Below are 7,557 nucleotides of genomic sequence, written 5' to 3' on the forward strand. Positions count from 1 at the left end.
TCAGTGTTGAACCTCTCATTTCCTTTTGAAGGCAACGGCAATGTATAATAGTGTTGTCATGACAACAGGGTATAGTGATGGAATTAAGTAGCTGCACACACAAGCAAATGCAAAATTGATTGACTCTGCATAATGCGCCCCGAATCGCACGCTCTCTCTTTGGGAATGCTGATGAACACGGGATGAATCTCATCAGAGAACAAACATGCTGCAGGATGCTACACTCTGGAAATCCCATCATCTTACAAATGAAGTAATGCATTTTTCAGCTGGCCAGATAGAGCTCCATCTCTTTTGGTGTGCTTGTTATTACACACTACCACCTTTATGTTTCTTTTCTGGAGCAGGCAGCAGTTTTAAATTTGAAGATTTGATACATTCACCCTTCTTTATAATATGTGACGGCAGCAAAAGGTGCCACAGCAGCTAGGCTGATTTCTCTTAGTATTCTGACAGTGAGGCCTGATGGGGATAGGGAGATTGAATGTGGGTGATCTGCAAGAGCATACATTCACATGATTTAAACCGCATGACTGTGAGATGTGGAGTGGGTTGTAATGAAGTCCAAAGTAAGCATAGAGATAGGCAGGTAGTTCAACATGTCACTGTGGTAAAATCTTATCAAAATTTTCACATTTCAGTCCGCTGCTGCAGAGGGGTTTGCTTTACAGTGGGACAACAGTCATCATCCCCTGGGGAAATTTTCAAGTACAAGCGTAACTTTAGAAATCCATTGATTCATTTTCCTTGAAATATGAAGGGACATAATAAGTAGTGACAAGTGACAACAGAGCTGAGTTGTTTCAAATACTGACTCACTCCATCAAATATGTACAAAGACAGACGACTCTATAACTAGCAGTCCACTGTAGACAAAGCAAATCATTTTCATGAGAAAGGTCTGTCTTCTAGACAACCGTCTTTAGGTTTACTCTAAAGACAGACATATAAAGAACTTGCTATGGCATTTCTTGTAGCCTACTATTTTTTCAGCTATTTTTGTCATTTAATCCATGGTTACAGAAGACTGCAGCCTCTCAAGACACCGAGCTTGTTTTGGGAAGTTCAAATTTTTCAGTGAATGTGATGTGGAGAGAAAATGTAAGAAAATACAGGCAAAACATGCAGATTCTCTCTTGCTGTCAAGTGACCATGCTAATAACTAAGACATCTCTCTGGTTTTGTTAATGATGGTTGTTGTGTGAAAATTTGGGAAATGCACGAGTTAAATGCGAACATTGATATAACAAAAAACTGTCACATAGCCCCAACAACTTTTTACACATTGGTTTCTGAAAGGATTAAAGAAAGGAAGATGATATAGCATGGCATCAACGCAAACATGTCCATTCAGCTATTCTGCTAAAGCTTCTATACATTGTGTGCTTTCAGCAACTTTATACATCCTAAAAACTGAAAATTATAAGTCCACTCAGTCTAAAAATACCTCAGTCTCCTGTGTGACAGTCCTGTGTTTAACCTATTCATCCATCATGTTTTACTCCCTCTATGGACTATGTCGCTCATTATGCTATGTCACCTAACTTTCTGGCAGTTAAATTATATGTTTTTTTTCTCCAAATTTACCACTTTAATCTCAAATAATTTTCAAGTTGGCTTTTACTAGCCCTAACCATGACCTGTTCCCCTAACCGCTTCCAACCTTGATGTGTCAACATGAGGAGTACTACCCAATCACAGCACATAGTGTGATCCATAATAATGTGTCATAGGGATATGTGTAAATATGTGAATAGCTGCAGTGTGACTTGTCTTACCTGGGCTGGGTGCAAACAGACATTCCAATCTTCAAGCTAGGCTAACTTGCTTTTGGCTGTAGCTGCATATTTAGCATACAGACATGCGATGTCAATCTTTTCATCCAACTCTTAGAAAGTGAATGGCCGTATTTTCTGAAATGTCAAACTTTTTGCAGAAAGGTGAACATCAATTTCCTAGTTTCTTGGGTGACTATATTTTTATGAAAGACATATTATAATCTTATAAAAATATTGTTTTTACCAGTTCTTTTTCAGCCAGACATTTTTTTTAACAACAGGGGAAAGTGCTTTTCAAACAATGGCATCTGATCCTGTCAGCCCTAAATTTGATTTAAGTATGTAGTTGCAGTTTTTCAGCAGTGCTCTTGTCTTGTTACATTGGATAGAGGCATGTCCGGGTTTGTTCACATTTAACTGAGATAGATTATTTACAAAAAGGCTTAATAGGCTTAATATGCCTCCACACGTGAGCCTTTATATGTTGATGTGACTGTTGCTTGGCTCATCAGTGTGGCCTGTAGGAAGCTGAATTGGACCTGAGAAATCCTGAGCCTGCAGTACTGATGACAATTGGTAAAGGATTAAATAGCAGTTGACTGCAATCTGCGCCCACTGTGTTGAAATGCCAAGGGCTGCTGAGAGTGAGAGCACAGAAGATTGCATCACCTCCTGAGCAAAGGCTGGCTCTAATGAGAGCGTACTAACACTGCACTGTTTAATAGCCAGAATGGATCTTGCTTGTCCAGCTCCCCATAGACGAGCAGGCACTGTGAGTCCACATGGCATTTATAGTAAGTGCTCACATAGCTATTGACTGCTGAGTCAATGACTAATAAAGAGCAAGTATTAAGTAGGAAGAATTTCACATTTATGTAATCACTTTAAAGTGTTTTCATAAGTTAATGCTAATTACTGTTGATCAGAACTCACTCCATTGCTCCACACTTTCTGTAGTTATTTGATAAAAATTGTAATTCAGTTTAATATTCAGAACCATTGCATCTACATGTGACACACAATACACTCATCAGCACCACACAAGATCTATCTTTATTCATTGCATGTTTCCGTCAAGCCACATTAGCCTCGGAAGGAAAGCGGTAAACGGAAAGATGGTTAATGTGCCGCACCTGCTGCTAGTTGACATCTTCGCTTCTCAGCGACAGCCAGTTAAAATTGTAGCAGAAATGAACAGGAAAGATTTACTGGAGCGCAAAGCTGTATCCAGTGAACCAGGAAATGGTGGCAAGGTTTTTGCCATTACATAATTTTTCCTGAACGGTCAGGGAGATGACACGTAGGAGACAGAGGAGACAGGCTGGCCAACAAGCTGCCTGACTGGGAAGTGATGAATTCTGTGGTGTGTGAAAATACTTTTCTCCTGTTGAGAACAAGTGTCATGGTGTAATGTTCATGAAGGGTCTTGTGTCGGCAAATGGCACTGCATCAGGTGGTGCTACAAAAGATGGCTTTGACTGTTTCCAGTCTGGTGGTTCAGCAGCTGTAAATGAGGGATAATTTTTCAACGGCACGCCGAGTTCAAGTCCAAGTGTTGCATTTCATTTTTAAAATCAACATGTAAATGTATTTCACTGCCAAACATCCTGCAGTTTTGAAGCCAATGCAGTTATTGTTGTACATAAAGTGTGGCAGACTAGAGCTTCAGATCCAGAATGCTCTATTTAAATGTCATAAAAAAGAAAGTGCATCTTTTTGCTTGTGATGCACTTTCAATGGACATGATAACTGATGAAAAAGGTGTACTCACTCTGCTCAAGTTAGCTTTCCCCTCCACTTGACCCCCAAGAGGGTCACTTTTCTCAAAATGTAAGCTCTGCACGTCTTCACCAGGGTATGGCAACATTTTCCTACATTTGACTCACAAAATAGCCTTTGGAGGTGATACCTGCACCATCTACATGCTAAAAAGCTTGGCCATTGCAAAGAGAGTTGCAGGAGGAGACGCCTTAGGACTTTTGAAGTTAAATCCCTAAGGATTGTGTAAAGGATCCAAAATAGCCTAAAAATACAGAGATGATTGAGCCTGCCAGCGACTGCACCCACATTTTAAGCCTTCACCTTGCACATTAAAGCTGTGGTCATATGGGTTCCAAAGCTCGGAGCTCAGTTTAATATTCATGAAGTGCTGAACAGCCTGAGACCTCTGTGCACTCGAGAGCCAAAAGATATATTGTTATTTGGTGTGGTAAACAGAGCTTTGGAAGAAAGTGCAGCGAGGCAATTTGCCACACATACTGTTATTTCCTCAGCCTTTTTGAAAACGCTATAGATGTATCAGACTGCACAGAAAGCTAAGGGTTAATGGGCAGAGGTGACTTTCATGGACAGACAATAGCGAGAATTGTGTCTCTCCAATCAACATCAATGTCACTTTAAGCAGTTAACATTTTCTGTTAAAAAAAAATTAACATCTGTTATTTCTGTGCATGGCTTTAAATAACTTATCGATGTATCTCATACAATGGTTTGTATGATATCTGACATATTGGTGCCCCACGATTGCCATTATGTACATACAAGGCAAGGCAATTATATTTGTACAACACATTTCATACACCAGGGAAATTTAATACGCTTTACAGGGTACTAAAATACAGGAAAGGTAAAAGATTTACTATTTAAAAAGTGAAAAGTACAAACAAGTGATACAAGATGTACAACATTTTAGAAGTAAGCTTGTGCAGGTCAAGTGAAAAGAGAATGAATAATTAAATAAGAATGCATTAAGTACCCCCAAATTTAGATGCACAAGTAATTTAAATCAGAAACAATTAATGGGTAGACTATATGTGTAAAATAGGAACATTTTTAGCTGTGACTTAAAAGTGTTCAGAATTGAGGCACATCTTATATACTGGGAAGCTGTTAAAGGTCTGTGTTACCTGATAACAAAATGCTGCTACACTGTGTTTTTCTCTTTGGACAACCAGTTGACCAGTCTCAAGTTTCCTTAGCGTTATTCTAGGTCCATATGCCACAAGCATTTCAGAGATGTATTAGGGCCCAGAGACACAAAGTCATTTGTAAAGGTATATACTTAACATGAAATTACGTAGGGTCAGGTTTAGGCAAGTGGAGCTAGCTAGGTGAGGTTTAGAAAAAGAAACACGGTGACGATGTCACTTAAAATAACTCAAAGTTCACTGGGTTTGACATGGTCTTAAACATCAGTCCCCTGGAAAAGTCCTGTGTCTGTTTGACCCATCCATCATCCCAACCTGCATCCTAATGCAGACTTTTGGTCTTTATTCAACTTCCATCTTTACTCCCGTCAGTGCACTGGTCACATGATGAGAGTCTTCCCAAATATATGCGTTGCACATGAATTACAAGTTTATAATTCCATGGGCTATATATGAATTGTGGTGCATTACTTTCCATAAATATACTTGCGAAGAGCGTATGCGAAAAGCCTGAACAGCTGTGTCGATCTAATTCACACCTGACACTTTTTTTTCTTTCGCCGTTTTTCATGAACATAGCTAAGCAGCTACAGGCTGGAAAAAAATGTTTAAAATGTTGATGCAGCACTTAATAAGTGTAATTGATGTACTGGAGATGACTGGAGCAGGATCAATGAGTAGTTCATCCAGTTTAAATGCCAACAAGCTTATACTGACCTGAAATATAAACACAAGGTATATGAGACTTGAGCTATGATAGCACAGCCTAAATAAATTAAGATCATTGGGGGAAACCAGCCTTTTTTCAAGCTAATTCATTTTCATGATGACAGCCCAGGGATGTCCAGGGAGAACATTAAAAATTGATCAGTATCTAAATGATTTATTTTTGCAATCCATATAAAAGCTGCAGCAAGTTCTTCTCATATGCTGAAACTTGTATCATTAGCCCTTTGTATTGTTTTATTTATATTCTTGTGGGAAATATAATGACAATGGAGATCAGTCAGTGGGGCCTAATGGGATTTTTTGGCAAATGATGAAAAGATAGCATTTTTCATTTTCCAGTAATAAACATTCATTTAAACCTAATACATACCCATAAATCTCATCTAAAATCTCAATAATATAATAATATTTCATTTATTGTCACATTGGGAGCAACGATTGTGCGTTACGTTCTCTGCTGATTGCATCAATTTGCTCAGAGAGAGGAGCGCGCTCCTCTGTTCTGCTATCTGAAAGCAGCAGGTAAAGAAGCGGCTGAATGTGTCAAAGAGACCTCAATAAATAATGGATGTCATGAAGCTTCTGTGGAAGCTGTCGGCTTTGAAATCCACTCCCTGGTTGAGTCACACTCCCAGTTCGCTCCTTTCATTTTACATTTAACGGACCCTGTGCTGTATAACCATCATCTTCTTCAACACACATACACACACACGCGCACACACACACACACACACACACACACACACACACACACACACACACACACACACACATATACTTCATCTCTGGCTGGGGCTGTCTGAGGCAGTTAGTGTTGGGGAGGTGCTGAGCTCAGAGCAGCCAGGCAGGTGTTGTGTCCGTCTTAGGGGTTCACGTCTGCATACATCAGCTTCAATTTTACCCTCAGTTCTCCGGGCTTGAGAGCCTGGTTGACACCCACAGGAAGGGAGCAGACAGCAGCATCAGCCAAGAGGAAAAATAAACAGCCTCTTTTGGACCAGGCACACAGTGAAAATTGTAGCGTTTCTCAAAGACCTCTAGGGTTAACTGGTTTTCTTTTGTAGCTGCGAATTGATTTCTGAGCTCTTCAAATGGTGCTATCTGTTCCCGCTCATATGTGGAAGGGGAGGGCTTTTAGCTGCGGATGTCCCAAATGTCTAAACCCCAAACAAATCACTTTCCAGTATTGCCAACACTGACAGAAGACAGCAGGTGCACTGGAATTAAATACCTCATTAAAGTCAGAGCAAACAAATAGATTTTATGGCCCCACATGACTTTGATACAACTCATATAAACCTGGGTGATCAAAATAACAGTTTAAATGTGTTCAAACTTTAATTAAAAAAAATACCTTCCCCAGAAAATCTAAAATGCATGCTGTGCGCTCCACATGTCAGGCTCTTGCACAGATGGATCAAAGTCAGCAGGATGAATGGCTCTCTTCGCTTTGATAATAATTAATTACACACTCAAGAAAAAACAAATGCCTATGCAGGCGCCATAGTAAGTGTGAGGGGATTATACCTCTTTTAATAAGCCCAGAGATAAAGAGTATCATGGCAAAAATTCTCGTCATGTATTTTACATTGTTTGTTACCAAAAATAGCAGAATAGTCTTTTTACATCAGATTAAGAGTCAGTCAGGATAATAGTTTTGCAACTTATTTGAGGCCATGTTGATTAAGATATATAAAATAGCAGCATTTATATAATAATAAAAGAACTGTGTGATAATGGCTAGCTATGGAGATGCAGTTTGTGCTTATTGTGCAATAAGTATGTCTTTAATACCAGAGGGACAAGGAGAAAGCCAGGAATATTCTCTTTGTCTCCAATATGAGATCATTGTTCTTCACCTATAATGTGAATCTTCTGGCTGTCAAAGTGGGAGAGAAGGCCGCTTGTCTTTTCACTGAGCCCAGACCATGCTTACACTGTCAGCCCTGGACAGCTCAACACAGACACACATCTACTTACCTCTGAATCACGTGAAGGTGAATCCGAAAATACTTCAGAAATATTGATATGATCAGGATTGGATGTTGATGACCATGGCATCACTCCTAGGTCACTCTGTTGTTATTCTGATCTCATAAAACAATTTGTCAGTGCTTTAATGA

Source organism: Plectropomus leopardus, chromosome 2, assembly GCF_008729295.1.
Source record: "Plectropomus leopardus isolate mb chromosome 2, YSFRI_Pleo_2.0, whole genome shotgun sequence".
In the NCBI taxonomy this organism is placed as follows: Eukaryota; Metazoa; Chordata; class Actinopteri; order Perciformes; family Serranidae; genus Plectropomus; species Plectropomus leopardus.